Source organism: Mus caroli, chromosome 11 (assembly GCF_900094665.2).
Source record: "Mus caroli chromosome 11, CAROLI_EIJ_v1.1, whole genome shotgun sequence".
Taxonomy (NCBI): domain Eukaryota; kingdom Metazoa; phylum Chordata; class Mammalia; order Rodentia; family Muridae; genus Mus; species Mus caroli.
In genome coordinates, this window is record NC_034580.1 from 73,852,495 (window position 1) to 73,871,071 (window position 18,577).

Sequence of the window (18,577 nt, forward strand, 5' to 3'; positions counted from 1 at the left end):
CGGAGCAGGCTGATGGGGTCAAGCGACATTAAATGTAGTATTGAGTGGGTAAGAGAGCGCCTGCCATGCAGTGGCTTGTTGGAGGAAGAAGTTGCCTGAGAGACACCCTCTTGTCCTATCTTCAGACGGGGGCTTCTCTACAGTGGCCTTTTGGGGCTACTGAGATGGTTCAGTGGGTAAAGGGGCTTGCTGCCAAGAAAGATAACTTGAGTTGTGTTCCCAGGACTCACATAGTCAAAGGAAGGAACCGACCCTACAGCTTGTCCTCTGCCTTCCATACCCTCACACTGCTGTGAATCTGTGAGCACCCACAGAACATGAAACAGCACAGATCTTCTTTAGTTCTTAAAAATGTTAATGGATGGAGAAGTTGCAAGCAGACAGGTGCACAAATCTAAGTGGACAGAGTTTAATCTCATTACACATCTGGACCAACTAACTTCAAGTAACTGCTCTCCTTCCTTCCGTCTCCGTGAACATTATATAAATGGAAGATACAAGATGTAGGCTTACCTTTGGCCATTTATATATATATATATATACTATAAATAGAAGCAGTTATTGTTATTTATTTATTTATTTATTTATTAAGGGGAAGCAGGCTGGAGAGAAGGCTCAGGGGCTACGAGTGTCTGCTGCTTTTGCAGGGTCTGGAGTCCTGTACTCAGCAGTGAAGCTGAGTGACTCATGATCACCATTAACTCCAGCTCCACCGGATCTGTCTTAGTTAGGGTTTCATTGCTGTGAAGAGACACCATGACCAAGTCAACTCTTTTAAAGGACAACATTTAACTGGGGGCTGGCTTAGTAGTTCTGAGGTTCAGTCCATTACCATCAAGGCAGGAGCATGGCGCTGAAGGAGCTGAGAGCTCTATATCTCGTTCAAAAGGCAATCAGGAGAAGACTGGCTTCCATACAGCTAGGAGAAGGGTCTCAAAGCCCACCCTGACAGTGATGCACTTCGCTCATCAAGGCCACACCTGTTTCAACAAAGACACACTTCCTAGTAGTATCATTCCCTGTGGGACAAGCATCCAAACACATGAGTTTATGGGGACCAAACCTATTCAAACCACTCCAGGATCCAACTCCCTCTCTGGCCTCCCTGGGCCCTTGTACTTCTGTTCAATATCCCTTCACAAAACACATGCATACACATAATTAAACATAAGAACAAATCTTTTAAAAACGAATTATTAACTGGGTGTGGTGGTGGCCACCTTTGATCACAGCATTCAGGAGGCAGAGGCAGGCAGATCTCTGTATTCAATGTCAGCCAGGCCTACAGAGTAAGTTCCAGGTCAGCCACACAGAAACCCTATCTTGAAAAAAACAAAACCAAAGAAAGAAAGAAAGAAAACAAAAAGAAAAGAGAAGGAAAGGAAAGGAAAGGAAAGGAAAGGAAAGGAAAGGAAAGGAAAGGAAAGGAAAGGAAAGGAAAGGAAAGGAAAGGAAAGAAACATTTTAAAAACTGAAGACATGGGGGCTAGAGAGATGGCTCAGCGGTTAAGAGCACTGACTGCTCTTCCAAAGGTCCTGAGTTCAAATCCCAGCAACCACATGGTGGCTCACAACCATCTGTAATAGGATCTGATGCCCTCTTCTGGTGTGTCTGAAGACAGCTACAATATACTCATATAAAGTAAATAAATCTAAAAAAAAAAAAAAAACAAAAAACAAAAAAACTGAAGGCACTCATGAACTGGGCACAATGGTGTATGCCTCTAGGGGGCAGCACTCAGAGGGACAAGGTGGATGGGGGGGTGGGGCTGGAGAGACAGCTCAGCAGTTAAGAGTGCCAACTGCTCCACACTTGAAACTTTTAAGCACATGTATTTAGTGTGTGTGTGTGTGTGCGCCTGCACGCGCAGGGGTGCAGGTGTGGCAGTCAGAGGACAACTTGTAGGCATCACTTCCCTTCTTCCACCATAAGGGTTCCAGGGATTAAATTCAGGCCATAAGACTTGGCAGCAAGTGTTCAATTCAGGCCTTCCTCCACGCTTTACATGAAGTCCATCTTTCCACACTCTGCATACTGGGGGGCAGCAAACGTTTGTAAAGGGTCAGGGAATATAGGTCTATGTTTCTGTTTGCAAATGCAATAATAGATGATATACAAACCCACACCAGGCTACAGGTTGGCCGTTTATGGTTTTAGAGCCAACATCTCTGCTGTGCAGTGTCTCATTTGTAGGACAGAGCACCATGTATTTAGTTGTCTGTTCTCCAGGAAGGGCACTTGGGTTCTTTCTATTCTTTTTTTTTTTTTTTAAGATTTATTTATTATATGTAAGTACACTGTAGCTGTCTTACAACACTTCAGAAGAGGGAGTCAGATCTCATTACAGATGGTTGTGAACCACCAGGTGGTTGCTGGGAATTGAACTCAGGACCTTTGAAAGAACAGTCAGTGCTCTTAACCTCTGAGCCATCTCTCCAGCCCCCGTTCTTTCCATTCTTGGATTCTATGAGCCAGGTCGTCTTGTGTGCTGGTGTGTGCCGGCAGTGCCAAATAGAAATGCATGTCAAATAGGAAAACATGTCAGAGAAAAAGCAAGTTCCTGCCTTTTAGGGACTTCTGCTCTTTGCCCTGTAACACCACCATCACCAACCCCTATACCCCATTCTGAAAATGAGAGGCGCTTTTCTCCAGATGAGATCTCTACACCATTTTCCCAAGCCTGGACTTGAATAAACTGTCTTCTCCACCAGTTTCTGTCTCTGAATTTGCTTGGGTTAAGGATTCAAGTAGGAGGATGCCCAGGCATTGCTACCAACATGGATTCTAGCTTTTAGTTTCCTAATGACGAAGAAAGGGAGCAACTGACTATTAGCCACTGGGTACTTTTTTAATGAAGTTTTCTTCCTCCTCTTTCTCCTCCTCCTCTTCCTCCTCCTTTTCTTCTTCTGTGTGTATGTATGTATGTATGTATGTATGTATGTATGTATGTATGGTGGTGGTGGTGTGTGTAAATAGGGTTTTATTATAGCAACCTAAGAGAATCTCAAACTCATGACAACCCTCCTGCCTTGTCCTCCAAAGCGCTGGGATTACGGGTGTAAACCACCACACTTAGCTTGAAGTGAAAGTCTTTTTTTTTTTTTTTCCCTGAAAGTTGGACGCTGTTCAGCTCATGATATCAGTTTGTCACAATGGGGAAGAGTTGAGGCAGTGCGTGGTAGTGGCAGTGTGTGTTGGAGGTGGGTCAGGAGGTTCCTTCCCACTTACCAGCAGCTGGGTAAGTAGGTAATGTCCACGTGCAATATCTTTCTCCAGCCTGCTTCCTCCTTTTTTCAACTGTGTCCCACTGTGTAGCCCAGACTCAGCCTCCTCAGTGCTAGAATTACAAACCTTCATACCACCTAACTACTTAGCTCAGTCTCCCTCTCTCCCTCTCTCCCCCTCCCTCCCTCTCTTCTTCCCTCCCCCCTCCCTCCCTCCCTCCCTTCCTCCCTCCCTCCCTCCCTCCCTCCCTCCATCCCTCCCTTTGTCCCTCCTTTCTTTCCTTCTCCCTTCTTCCTTTCTGTGATGAGGATCAAACTCAGGGTCCCACCATGCTGGGCAAGTACTTTACCACTGAATCAGACCCCCACCCCACGGCTCTCCCCTTTTCTCCATCATTTCCTCTCCTCCCCTTCCTCTCTTCCTCCTCTTCCTTGATGGGGCCATGCTTCGTAGGCCTGTCCAGTCTGGAACTTGCTGTATAGATCAGAACTGTCTTCAAGCTTGCAAGCGATCCTTTTGCTTCTGTCTTGTGAATTCTGGACTCAAAGGCATGGCCAACATGGCTTGCTAGTATTTTCTTGATACTCTCTCTTGATGAAGTCTTTAATGAGGCCCACCATTTCAGTCTTTTCTTTTACGGCTGTGCTCTGTGTGTCCTGCCTAAACCATTGTTAACCTATGCTGGAGCCCTGAAAATGGTGCTCTCTGTTTTCTTCACAAAGCTCTCTTTGTCTTTACCCCTGTGCGTGGAATGGAGTTTTGTTTTAGGTGTGAGGTAGGGGTCAAAGCTCAATAGATTCCATCTGGAAAGCATCCATTCTAGAACCATTTAATGAAAAGATCATCTAGCCTCCATGAGCAGATACAGTGTGGAGCTATGGTCTCACTTATTTGGTTGGGGTTTTTGGTGCTGAGGTTGGAAAAGCTGGCGATTTCCAAGAAACTTCCAGAAAAAGAACGAAGGATCCCAGATCGGAGTTACCATGTTTTCATCACTCTTTGTATTTCACAGGCCACACTTATGATCGGGAGGGAATCTGTAACCCACAGGCGACTCCGGCCAGTTTGTGCTGGCAGTGGTGGCAACTGGGAAGGTCCCATCTATTTCCAGGTCCCACACTGTTTATTTTTGTCAGGAATAGAGAGAGTGTGTGGGCTTAGGCTCCAAACACATCACACCAAGAACTCAAATTTTCCAGACAGATGTCTTGTTACCAGGACTTTCCCAACCTCTCCCAGAGCTTCTTGCTGCTACGTGAACCTAAGTGGCCAACTCTGTCATCTGCAAGGGACAGGACAGCTAGATGCTCTTGGACCCAAAATGAAGCAGAGGGGGTGTGTGATTTCTCACCAATTCCACAGCAAGAACAACGTGTCTCGGGGCTCAGACTTGGCTAAACCAGAGTGGGCATAAGAGACACTGCTCTTAAAGCTGAATGACCACACTGCTCTTGAACACCAGCCTTCAGGATAGCATCACCTGGGCACAAGACACCTTCATATCTCTCAGCTCCGTTAATACCCCAGGCATATCATTCGGGGTCTATTGAAGTTAATGAATTATTTCTTCTCTGCCATATTAATTCACACATTCACTCAACATCTCTTTGTGAAGGTACTGAGCCAGCTATATTGGTATGTGAGACAAACTCCTTTCTCAGGGGGTGGGAGGGGCTTTCATTCTAGAGGGACTTGGAAGAAACAGTGGACAAGTAAGCAAACTATGCAAGGTGGGATGGGAGCTCTGGGGAGGATGCACAATACAGGGCCAGAGAATGAGAAGGCCTGGGATTTTTAAATAAGGATGGCAGGGAGACCGGGGTGTGGCTCGGTGAGAGCATACTTCCCTGGTGGTGTTAAGTCCTGGGTTTCATTTCTGCTGCTAGAAAAGAAATGACTGCATGAGGGAACAAATGTTTAAGCAAATAAAAACAAATAGGGATGGCGGGGTCGGCTTCCAAGGAAGGTAACACACGAACAAAGATGGCATGCGGTGAGTTGTGGGTCTGTTAGAAGAAAAGTTGCTCTTCCACAGGTCAACTGCAGAGGCCTCAAGGCATGGGCTTACCCCAACATTAGGGCGATGCTAACGCTTAGTGCAGTAGAATCGGGGTCTCTGGCCTTCTCTTCAACTCACTTTAACTAGGTACCAGTTGTAGATCAGCCTCTCCCGCCCACCACCTTGAGATCCCAAAGGTTGAACTCTCCAGCTCCTTAAACAGGAACTGGACACCTTCAGAAGCCCCTCCCCCACCTGCCGTGGTAGAAGAGATAGAACTGAGGATGGCTTGGGCCTCTTCAGTGTCAGAACCCCAGGGGTGCCCCTGGAATGAAATTGACTTGGAACATGTTCACTCCAGCTAGCTTCATTTCATCGGTAACCCCTGCCTTGGCTAGTCTTTGATGGGCATTTTAATAAAGTTCTGAAGAGTCCTTTGTCTCCAAGGGGGACTATAGCCTCTTCTCCCTCCCACTTCATCCTGCCCAGATAGGAATGTGCCTCCTTCTAAGCAGAGTATTGGGAGGCAAGATTCCACTCTGAACAGTGGGTCCTCCCTTCAACAAGCCCCTCCCCAAGACTCAGAGAGACTTCACACTCCTGGCCCTAGACATTGCTCTTTAATAGAACAGGCACAAAGATTTGCTGTGTGGATCATGGAGTGGGCATTGAGCCTGTTACTTAGGCCTTCAACCCACTATTGCCACAGGAGGTCATAGGAGTAGCAAGCCCCCTCATCCCAGGGTGTGAAATTTGTATGCCACAAGGGACAGGTAGGCTCTTGACCATGGAGCTGCCGTTTGCTAAAGGAGTGTGAAGCTGAGCAAAGGCATCCTTTGTTGTCTTTCCCAGGGATCTTAGCCAAGCCCTTGGTCCCCCCTTAGTCCCCCTTAGGCTGCTAGCAGGGCATTTCATACCTCAAGCTCCCCTCCTTTTTTTTTTTTTTAAATCATGGAACTAGAGGCTTCCTCAATAAAGCAGGGAGCACTATTGTTGGGCTGTATCAGGGCTCCAGATGAAGGGCTGCACTTATCCTGCTAGTTTGCCTATTATAGATAGGTACCTCCCCAAACTCTTTGCACAGTTGGGCACATACAACCTGTCTACTTCGACCCATAACCACTCAGTTCCTGTCCTCCTTCTGGTCTAACCCTAGGCTACCTGTAGCTTCAATGGCTGTTCAGAGCTCACACCCCAGCACCTTGCCAGCTTTCACTACCCATGTCTCTGGGCTGGAGGGAGTTTCCAGAAGCACGGAAGGCAGGTCTGTCTACAGCAGGCCTTGAGGAATTACCTCTCCCTGCACCAGCAGTATCCTCCTATGATGCTCTACTTGGGAATAGAGGCCAATGCCACCCTGAGGACGGGACCACTCAGCCCTGTGCACCACATCATTTCATCCTTTCCCTGAGAGCTGCACTCTACTTGCTTGTTGGTAGATGTCTACAGTGAACCCCTCCTGAGCATATGTTCTCACCCCAGTTCCCGCTCCCCTACCCAACTTTACCTTCCAGATACTCTACCTGCACCTGACCTTCAGCCATTGGACCTCAGATGTCACCTGGTTATTAGTCCTCAACCTTGAAGGCCAGTGGAGGGCCGGCAAGAGAGCTGACTGGGGGTAGGGCTGTTGACAAGAAACTGGTTCTTAGCTGGGGACAGAGCATTCACCATCTGGTCCATGTGAATCTGTGAGTTCAATCACAGCACTGAAATAAAAGGAAAGAAATTGACCCTTAGAGGCATACCTGGCTGAACCCTCGCCCTGGCTGGCAGGCTGCCTGCCACATCCAGTCTGTAGCAGTCCATGCCAGCAGCACGCAACACAACCTAGGCACTCAACAAGCAAGAATTAACCAGGTCCTGGTCCACCCTGGGCCTGCCAACCTCAGGACAGATGCCTGGGCATGTCCAACAAAAACCCCATCTCTCCCACCAAATCCAAGTCATCTAAGATGACAGAAAATGAGACTTTGGTTGCAAAAGTTTGCGTGGTTCAGGCCCTCAGCTGGTCATCCAACAGATGACATGGGCTCAGAGGCTGGGGCCCAGAAAGGGAGGGCAGGTACGGGGCTCCTAAATGAGTCAGGAAGCTCCTTAGAAAGTTGCTGTGCTCTGCCTTTTTCCTCTTAACAGAGGAGTAGGATGAGGTTGAAGTGGGACACATGACATGCCATAAGTCACACAAGTGTGAAAACATCGCCCCTACTTCCCCATGTGTCCTGTTTTCTTAATTAAACAGTTCTTTATTTCCTTTATTTATGTGTTTGTGTGTGTACACAGGTGTGTGCATATGTGTCTGTGTGATAGGTGTGTTTGTGTATTAAAGGTGTGTGTATGTATTTGTGTTTATAGGTGTGTGTATACACGTGTGTGCATGTGTATGTGTCTGTGTGATAGGTATGTTTGTGTATTATAGGTGTGTGTATTTATATGTGTGTATAGGTGTGTATGTAGGTATTGGTATGTATATGTGTGTATAGGCATATGTGTATATATAGGTGTGTGTTTGTATATTGTGTGCCCACATATAAGTATGTATGTATGTGTGTATAAGTGTGTGTGTGTAGGTGTGTGTGTGTAGACAGAATACAGGGCAACTTGCAGGAGTTAGTTCTCTCCCTCTACCATATGGAATCTGGGGATCAAACTCCGGTCCTCAGAGTTTGGCTTGGCTTGGCTGAAAGCACCTTTGCTTCTAAAGCCATCTTGTCAACCCCTTAAGTAAATATATATCTGAAAAGAATCATCTACTGTTTTTGTTTTTGTTTTATTTTTGAGACATTTAGTCTTTCCTGGCAGAGCTTCAGAGGATCTTACCTGATGGAAAGGAAGCTCAGAGATTTCATGCAACCCAACCAAAGAGGCACAGCCACCTATGGAAAGCCAAGAATGCATAGCCCCTTAAAGAAGGTTGGAGACAGCCTTCCTAGTGCTGAGATTATAGGTGTTTGCCATCATGCCTGGGTCAAACTGTCTTTTTCTGTAAGCAGAGTGCCAGTCAATTGCCACACATTGATCACATCAAGAGATTTTTTTAATTATCAAAAATTAAGATTCCATGTGTCACTTAAGTCCCCTTTGTATTGCTTTAGGCACATTGATCACTCTGTGAGAAAGCTGTTATCTGACCACAAAGACGTTCAGGCATACCCAGATACTGAACTCACAATTAATGTCATCAGGAAGGGAATCTACTGAGCGCCTACTGTATACAGGGGCGAAGATATAGACAGGCAGCTGTATACTACCCACAGGAGACGGTAGTACCACTAGTCATTGATGTGGAACCGGCGTCCAGGAGGCTGAGAGAGGCAAGCCATGGGAAGGAGCCTAGCACAAGGAGCTGGGGACAGAAACCAGGATCTAGCAAGTGCTTGGGACCTGGCAGCCCTCACCTCATTTAGTCCCCAGGAGGCCCTGCACTAAAGCTTGCTGGTCATCTTCTTCAGTTAAAGAAACTGAGGCTGGGGCTGGGATAGAGGGACTCAGCCAAGTTCACCTGCAAGGCAGAACTGGTACACAGACCACATTGAGCTCTCAGGCCATCTGCACAGAGGATGAGCCAAATGGCAGTGCTTACAGCAATATAAGGCAGCCAGCTGTGTGACTACTACTCCCTGTTGTGGATGGCCTGAGCTAGGAAGGCTCTGGAAGTCAGTAGGCAACCCGAGAGCCATGTGACATGGCCTTCAAGAAGACCCTGCAGCTTCATGAACCCACTTTTTTGTTGTTGTCGTCATTGATGTTGTTAAGATAGGGTCTTGCCATGTTGTTTAGGTTGGCCTTGAACTCACAGCAATCTTTCCGCAACTATCTCCCAAGTGCTGGGATTGTTCAAGATCATCCTTGGTACATTATGAGTTGAAGGCCAGCCTGGGCTACCTGAGACCCTGTCTCAATAAACCAACTTACCAAACAAACAAATGAAAATGGATTTCAGATGTCAATTGTCCTTGCTCTGAAGGGCATCTGAGTGACATAGCCTGAGCTCGAGGACCACAGGGGTGCAGTGCCTCACAGAGAGAGGGAATCTGGGAATTCCCTGACATCAGAGCTGTGGCATATTCATCCGTGGTCTGTGAGCCACGATCCTCTGTGTTCCTCCCTCCTGCAAACTGGGACAATAACATAGCCTTACTGATTGTCTTGAGACTAGGCGTCATGCCATGGTCATGCAGTGTGTTGTTGATTCTGGGTGTTGTTCAAGCTGAAGACCCCTAGAGCCACAGGAAAACCACATGACCATGGCAGATGCTCCTCCCCTGGGAGCCTGCATAGACGAGGCAGAAAGCCTGCATAGACGAGGCTGACCTGCCTTCCAGTATCACTATGAAGATTTGAGGATATGACCATGCTGAGTGGGTCTTTACAGGCTTCCCATAAATACACACATAGTTCTAGGCTCGAAACCTGGATCTGCTCCTTCATCCCTCAGGGACTCAGTCCTCACTTGTCTGGGAGTGCAGCATCCTCTGCAAATTGAAAGTAGGGGTAGTACTTTGCCAAGGCAGACTCTTGGTGACAGTGCCTTTGTCCCCCCTAACCCCAACTGGAAAAGAACTCTGCCTGCCTGCATCTCCTCCTACAGTGTCACACAGAGGACGTCACCAATGGGGAACGTTAAGCAGATCCACTCAGCTGTCACCAATCCCTCAGTCCCACCGTGGACTGAGTCCTTCTGCTGTGTGCCTTCCTGCAGTGAAGTGGGCACACTAATCAGGGAGTCCTCTGGGGTACAGCAAGGACCTTAGGCCTCAGATCTAAGTCAAGCCTCAACTCTACCACTATAAGCTAAGTTCGCTGGGCTGGGGGCACACTTTTCAGTGTCACTTTTGTTTATGAAATCAGGGGAACAGGGTGGAGTGTTCATCAATGAGTGGAAAGCCAGGCTTGGCTATATTCACTTGGTGAGTACTCAGGGCATGGAGCTTGTAATTGGCATAACTGTGGGGGCTATGCCAAGAGATGCAGTTGAGGGGTGCCAGGGTGCAGGCCTCGAACCCAAGCTGCCTTCAGGTCTTGTCCTGTCTCTCAGAATAAGCATGAGAGATGGAAGAGAGGAAAGAGAAGACACTAGCTAAGAACTGGAACATTGCCTAACTTCCCCAGTTTTCAGTATTACATGAGATGAGTCACTGTAGCCATCTGAAAGGACCGTCACATGGGTTAAAAGGCAGGAACCTTTAAGGCCCTGCTCAGCAAGGCTTAGCCACTTGGCCCCCGTTTTGTTTTGGTTTTAAATTATATTTATGTGTGGGGATAGTATGTGCATGAGTGCAGGAATTCAAGGAAGCTAGGGGTATCAGATCCCCTGGTGCTGGGGTTTCAGGAGGCTATGCCCCATCTCACACGAGTGCTGGGATTCGAACTTAGGTTCTCTAGAAGAACAAATGCATGCTCTTAACTGCTGAGTTATCTCACCAGTCACTGCTTTTTTTGCAGAAAGATCTTTGAAGCTGTTGATCACAGAGGGCCAGCTAGCACATGTCACCCCCAGATCCTGTCAGGGACAGATCCACTTTATTTGATAGACACCTACCCTAGGATGGAGGAGCAGAGACACTCCACAGTTTGGGTACTATTGGTGGCATACCTAGGTGGTGGGGGACGAGGGCATTTCTCCCTGGTTGTCTACCGTGGGGCTCCCATTGCCACCCCCGAGGGGCCCCCTTTCTCCACCTGCCCTTCAAGTGCACTTTGATTCGGCCCCCGCAGAGCTCACCTGCCACATCCATCATCAGAGAGGCCCAGGAATGCTGCCAGGTGAGCAGCCCAAGGGAAGGTGCTTTTCAGGCCCTGAAGCTGTGGGCAGCTGGGACAGGGGAAGCTGTGATCACTCCATCAGCCCTGGACCTGCTGATAGAGGCATGCAGGGGTGTCACAGAAGTGCATGGTGTCTTCTGCCTCGCAAGCTGGATGCTGTGTGACTGTAGTGAGTCTCTCAACCTCTCTGTGCCACTGTGGTTCTCATTGCTCTTTTTTTTTTTTAACCCTCTTCCCCCTTTTCCTGTTCAACAGTGGAATCCTGGGGATGTCCATCCCCATCCTGAACACAGTGTGTCCTTTGCCTCCGTGGGCTCCCCATCCTTAGAATCTACCAACTGTTGACCAAAAACAGAAAAAAATTAGATTATATCTTTAGTGAACACATAGAGACATTAATCCCTAAATAATATGGTATGGCAATGTAACACGTGGCATTTACCCAGAATTTGGTATGAAAACCCATCTAGAAATGATTTAAAGTATTTGGGAGGAGGGGCTGAGGTGTGGCTCAGTAGGGGGAGTGCTTGCCTGGAGTGAATGAAGCCCTAGGTTCAATCCGCGGCTCCACACACGCTGAGTATGGCCATGCACAGGTATAATCGAGCCCTCAGGAGGTGGGGCAGGAAGGCAAAAGCTCCAAGGTCAACCTTGGCACTGTGGTGACTACACTGGCCTGTAAGTGGGTTACTTAGGAGGCTGGGGCAGGAGGACGGGAAGTTCAAGCCCTAACTGGGCAGAGAGGGAACCTAAAAACAATGTACAATCATGAACTAGGGATGTCTCTCAGTGCTAGAGTGCCCACTCAGCATGGGGAAGACCCTGAGTTCCATTCCCAGGTACCACACACAAAAAGGGAAAGGGTGGGCCGGTGGTCGCTGATGTGTCAGGGTGAGCGGTTGCTGTCACTCTTTGTCACTGGAATAGTCCAGTGTAGAGAGGAGGTGTGGCTTCTCTGAGCCTACACAGTTGATCTGAGGTGGAGCTGTCACTAGAATCCAGGAGTCTTCAGGCTCATCTAGTCATGTCCTCAACGCCTGGTGCTCAGGGACACAGTCATCACAGACCCAAGTTCTGTCCCCTGCACCAATCACCACAGTTCCTGGATGATGGTTTGGAAAAGCACTGGAAGGGGCGCAGTGGCTAGCAGGCCCAGGCTGGTACCTGACCTGACTTTCATGCAAAAGAAGAGGGTGTAAAGGAGAAACAGCCACCAAGCCCTTACCCTGAGCCAGCATGTCAGAGCCTTGGCTGGCACCAATCATTCAGGTGATAACACAGATTCACCTAACCTCCAGGCCCATGAGTCTCATGCCTCCAGAGAGGGAGGAGTCAGAGGACACGGGCTAGTCTCTACAGGAAGGCAGCCCTAAGCACTGTGCTTTGGGTTGTGGGTGCTACACAAGCCTGGGTTTCTTGTGGAGGAACACTAACAGCACGGGACAAGGCCAGAGAGATGTCTCCCACCCCAGATGTGCATGTCAGCCTAAGAGGGCAGGCAGGGTACAGTGTTGAGGCAAGGATACTCCATACACATCCAGGAGCCTCACTGCTCATGAGGCTAAGTTTTTTCTGTCACAATAGTAGATTTTTGGATATATTAAATAACAGAATTCAGCCAAGCATTCCAATGTAAAATAGATGAGACTCTGGAAGGTTCTATAGATGGAAAGTTATAGTCTCTATTTCATAGAGTTTGGGGGTTGATTCAAATAACTTGTTGCGGGCATAGCTGTGATATTTGAAAGCATAAACAGGGACTAAAGGGTTCTATTGTGACAAACTTTTAAACCTCACCGGAGTGTAGTTGCTCCTGTATGCATCCATCCCCTGAGCAATGTGGACCAAGCTCCTTCAGGACTAGGGCGCCTCCATCAGTCTGAACTTTAATCATCCCTTCTTTTTTCTAGACTTTGCGCTCCCCATTAGACGATCAGTCTTTCCCAAGTATTGGGTTTTGGAGGGGGGTGTTGCCTGGATAAAGACTGAAGGGAGGTTGACTTTGATATGCTGAAATCCATAAGCTGTGTGTGTGTGCTCAAGTGTGCATGCGCATGTGTGCACATGAGTGTGCAGGTATATGTAGGAGCTAGAAGACAACCTCAGCTCTTGTTTCCCAGGTTACCCAGCATCTCTCACCAGCCTGGAACCTACCTAGTAGGCTAGGCTGGCCGGCCAGCAAACCCTAGGCATATTCCTGTCTTTACCTCCCCAGAACTTATTGCAAGTGTGTGTCACCACACCCAGCATTTTATCATTGACCGATTGACTGGTGTATGTGTGTGTAAATTCCTTATCTCACCAACCCATGCCCAGCATTTGAACTTAGGTCCTTGTACATGCAAGGCAAGCACTTTATCAACCGAGCCATCTCCCCAGCTCAATTACTTGATTTGTAATTCATTTATTCAATCAACAATTTATTTGTTCTCTCAACTATTGAGGCCACACACTTTTTGGGTGACTTAGTTTGTGCACCTCAGACAAGGGCAAAACACGAGGCTGAGCTGACTTTGGGGACCATGCGAAGATGAGTGGACCCTGGCAGGATGTGCTAGGGGGATTTTCCCTCTCTCTGTTTGTTCCTTTTCCCCTAACACTGTCAATATTTCACTTTCATAATGGAAAATTCCATGCCATGTGTGAATGCTTTATTGGAAGCATTGTAGGAAATTATAATTTATTCGTTTTTGTTTGTTTCTCAGAACAGGGTTTTTCTGTGTAGTCTTCCTGGCTTATCCTAGAACTTACTCTGTAGACCAGGCTAGCCCAAACTCAGGGATCTGCCTTTCTCTGTTTCCTGAATCCCGGGATTAAAGGCTTATGCCACCACACCCAGGTAGGACATTATAATCCTGTATATAAGAAGTCACACACACATACACACACACACACACACACACACACACACACACACACACAGAGAGAGAGAGAGAGAGAGAGAGAGAGAGAGAGAGAGAGAGAGAGAGAGAGAGAGATAATGCCACTGAGAAAAATAAAATAAAAAGGCTTCACTCAGCACAGCCCATCCACTATCTGCCCAAGCTGATTTACTACTAGTGGGGAAATGCCGGTCAGACGGCATCTGTGCCCACAGCTTGCCTTCTATCCTTTCTAGAAAACCTCCTGATGAATGTGTCCTGGGCGTGTTGGAATATTGGCACCATCTAACCTCACTGAGAGAACAGACAGAAAGCCAGAGAGCTCCGTGCCCAGAACAAAATCCCTCAGCAGCTGCAAGCCAGGGTATGTGGTTTAGCTAAGAAAAGCCAGCCTCCCTCCCTAGTGAGTCCCAGTTTTGAAGTGACTACGTGCTGCCTAGGGGCCGCTGCCTTGGACTGGCGACCAGGAAGAGATGGCCTTGCATGAGGATACACCACAGAGTGATGTAATCATGCACACAGACTAGGAGTGTCCATCATGAATGAGCTAACTTGCTCACCCAACTGGGGACTCTCCCTTTGGGAACAGTGACTTTATGCAAAATAGCTCTGCAGAGCCCAGACGGGGTATAAATACCTGATGGCTGATGCCAGGGCCACAGCTTTACAGGGAATTGAAGACTGAGACTCTGGCCCCACGGGACACAGTGTCACTGGTTTGAAACTTCTCAGCCACCTTGGTGAAGGGACTGAGCTGTTAGAGACACTTCTGAGGTTCCTCAGACTTGGGTCTTGTTCACTCCACGGAGTAGCCTAGTCAACTGCAAGGTGAGTCTTGTGTTGGGGACAGCTGCTCTTAGGAGTGTCTTCCTGTTTGGGAAAGCCCAGAAAACCAGGCTTTCTCTTCTCCCCCCCCCCCTTTCCCTCTTTTTGTGGCTGGACTGAAGCTGATATGGAAGGTGTAGGAAGCACACCCACAGAAGGGTTTGCCAGTTGAACAGGGCGTGTGGTCCGATTTCTTCTCTGCAAATGTTTACTGTGGTGATTACACTACAAAGGATAAACTTTCTAGAAAGCTCAGAATGGGCTGGGGGGGGTGTTAATACTTATAGCTTACTTTACTCATCGTTATGAGATGTGCCCTCTTCCCCACCCCAGATCTGATAAGATGGTTATTATTAATCCCATTTTAGGAGTGAAGAAGTGAGTTTTAGTTAACTAACTCGATTTAGATGAATAACTAGAAAAACTCAGGGTAGGATCCAGGTCATCGGGACTCTGAGGTTCACTGTCCCCCTTAGGTGGGTTCTTGTCCCCCCCCTCGTATCTTCCAAGTATATCTTTCCTCAGGGAGGACATTGGCCAAGGAGAAGCCACATACTCTCAGGGCAGTTTCTCTTTCTATTTCTTGTCTTTTTCATAAAGGATATAACCTCAACTCTGGAGAGTTTAATGCTCTTTTATACAAATCATTGATTTCTTCTCAAGTAGAAGAAGAAGGAACACGTGACCTAGTGTCCTTGACTCAGGATGCATGATGATTCCCAAATCAAAGGAAAGGTGGCCAGGACTTGAGTGCTAGCCCCGAGTGCAGGTCCAGAGGGAAGGATACTAATGACAAGTGCTTGCTCCTCTCTCTGGTCAGCAGGTGGCAGGAAGGGTCAGGCAGATGCACACACTCCTGTATTAGTGACCCCAGCTCCTGCCCACCTTGCTGGAGGCCATGGAGTAACTGAAACTGAATTGTCCTAAGGAGGCTTGTGGATGCTTGCTGTCCTTGGTAGGTGGCTATGTGGCATCCCAAGTTATCCCAAGTTTGGTTTGTTATGTGTCTTTGCAGAACAGGAGTCTGTCCCACAAGATTTCAATCCCAAATAAAACTGCAGAGTGCAAGCATGGAGGGAGAGCACGTCCGTGCTAGCCTTAGCTGGACCTCGGCTGGGCCTTGGCTGGGCCTTGGCTGGGCTCTGTCTCCATTCTCTGGGACACTAGCGCCTGTGAGAAGGCTCTGTTCTTTTAGGCTCTTCTTCAACCTCACCTCACAGCCTCCCTCCCCTTCCTCAGCCCCACTGAGAACCGTTGGATTTGGAGCAGAAGCGCAAAGTCCCAGACATGGCTTGCCCCTGGAAGTTTCTCTTCAAAGTCAAATCCTACCAAGGTGACCTGAAAGAGGAAAAGGACATTAACAACAACGTGAAGAAAATCCCAGGTGCTGTTCTCAGGTAAGCAACCTCTCTCCCACTTCCAGCTTTCTCCTCAGGGCTTCCAGGCCCCTGCTGCCTCTCTCTGTTCTGGGCCACCTAAGAGAGTCTGGTCTCCAAGGCCCTGCTTATAATCCTCTACTGGAGTCTAATGCAGCTTCCTTGGTGTGGACAAGGAAGGCCCAGGATCCCCATGCTGCTCCCGAGAGAGCCTGGACTCCCTGGAGGAAGAAGGAAGGGGGGAGGGGAATATGAGAGAATGGAGACTGGAGAGCCTAGTGGTCAGATCAGTGGTGACAGCCTGATTGGCCAGGGCATGTGCCTCACCAGTTAGATATTTTGACTATTAGGCAACTGAAGGGTGTCAAGGTGGCCCTGTACTATCCTCAGTGACTGTGTGACTTTGAGTAAGTGCACCTGTCTGAGTCTCAGGTCTGCAGTGTGATTTACCTGATAGTCACAGAAGGGCTTGTCACCATTTAAGAGGCTTCTTTGTCACCAGGACTACACCGTGCACACACTTACACTCTTTGAACTTAACCTTCCTGGGGCCCTTAGTTATGATCTCATTCTGCAAGTGAGGCTCTGGAGGGCAGAGTCTGGGTCACATGACTGCTAATGTCAGAGACGAAATCTGAGTTTGGCCTAAGGCATCTTAGAATTGAACTAGTCCTCCAACAATTTATCCGGATGGACTAGGAGAATTCTAGCGAATGCTAGGACTACAGCCATAGCCAGGGACTTGAGGCTAACTTACGTAGAAAGATGATGAGCTGGCTTTCTTTGCAGTGTGACTGCACAGAATCATGGCCAAGTCTCAGTCTGTACCTGGCTCAGACATCTGCAGGACTACAGTGGACAGCGCCCCCTGGAGGCAGTAAGCAGGGAATCTCTAAATTCCCCTGTCCTGGTGTTGCCAGGTTTAGAAAGGGAGTTTAGGCAGAGGGAGTAGATTTGCCACTTCATAATCCTGTGACATCCCTTAGCCTCCAAACCTCTGTTTCCTCACTTGCAGGAAAATAGTCATTATGTTAGGAGTAGAGGAGACAGATGGCTCAGGAGTGACAGGCAGAGTGAGTGGGAAGGGACTGGACCACAGCTGTCAGCAATCCTGGCGTTCAGGTGCCCTCTAGCACTTCAGTCTCAAAATATCCTGACTTCATCCCATTTTTTTCTCTTTACCCGGTCCCTACAACCCTTGCCTTCTGTCGCCTCAGAATCCAGGTGCCCCCACACCTCTTTCCCTCCAACTTGACTTCATACAAGTCATGCCCCTGCTCCAAAATCTTGGGTAGCTGTCACACTGAGACAAGAAGGAGGGCACACCCTCTGACAATCCAGAAGGGGACTGCGCTGTCCTCCCACTTTAGGGAAGAGGAGACAAAAGTCCACTGTGCTTGAAGTCATCTGAAGATGGCAATGGTGAAACAGGCATTCAAACTGGACAGTCTGGCTTACGGCCACATCCTGGTAGCTACACTGTAGATCTCCAATGAGATGCATCCCAAGGACAAGGACACTTGAGGCTTTCTCACCTGGCACTATATTGCCAGTTCACATGTCAACAGAGCCCTTCTGTTTAATTCAATGGATTGACTCAACCATTTATTAACTGCATATACGGCCACGCATATTTATAGTGTCCTTAACACTATGTCAAAAACCAGGCAGGAACTGCTTTTATCGTGTCTCGCGAGAGGTCAGTTTCTAGAAAGTGGAAGAGCTGAGATTTGAGCCTAACTCCTGTCTCTGAGGACTTAGTAAACTCTGGGCTGAGAAAGAGAAAGATCCAGTTGCTACAGTCAGGGAGGAAACGGGCGGGGTGGGGGAGGGGTTGCGCACGGAGAGCAACAGTTTCCTCCCTAGTTGGAGGCAGTCTTGGCAAGGCAAGATGTTAGAGAGGTTTATGCGTTGCTGAGCCTCCTCCTAAGGGCAGGGCCTGACTGTGGGGCCAGGAGGGCCTAATGGCCTGCAGGTGGCTTTCTTAGAGGAGGGGGCCCAGCCGAGATAGGACTGCCCAGGAAAGGTGGCAAGAGGATGTTCCTGGAAGAGGAAGCCACGTACAAAGGGGATTTTAGTCTGAAAGCAGTGGGAGCCCGTTATTTATTTTTATTTTAAGACATAATTTTCAAATCTAATGCAGACCAATAGCCTGTTCCTGGTGGCTTTCAACTTTGTGTAAACAAGAGATTCAGAAGTGTGCAGGGTGTGACCTTGCATATGTTTTAGAGACAAAGGATAAATGTGGGACCGTCTAGGTGACCCACAGGGAGTTTAGAGCAAAGGGTTTCAGGATGCTTAAAAGAACAAAACAAAACAAACAAAAACACCCAAAACACTCCTCACACTGTAATCGGGCTTGGGGATTCATTTGCTGAAATACTAGCCAGAAGGGTCCCTGAGGGCTGTAGCCCTACTTCACCTGCAACAGGGAGAAAGCGCAAAACATTTCCTGGGAGCACTCTAGTGAAGCAAAGGTAAGAGGTGACCCTAGGGCTGTTGT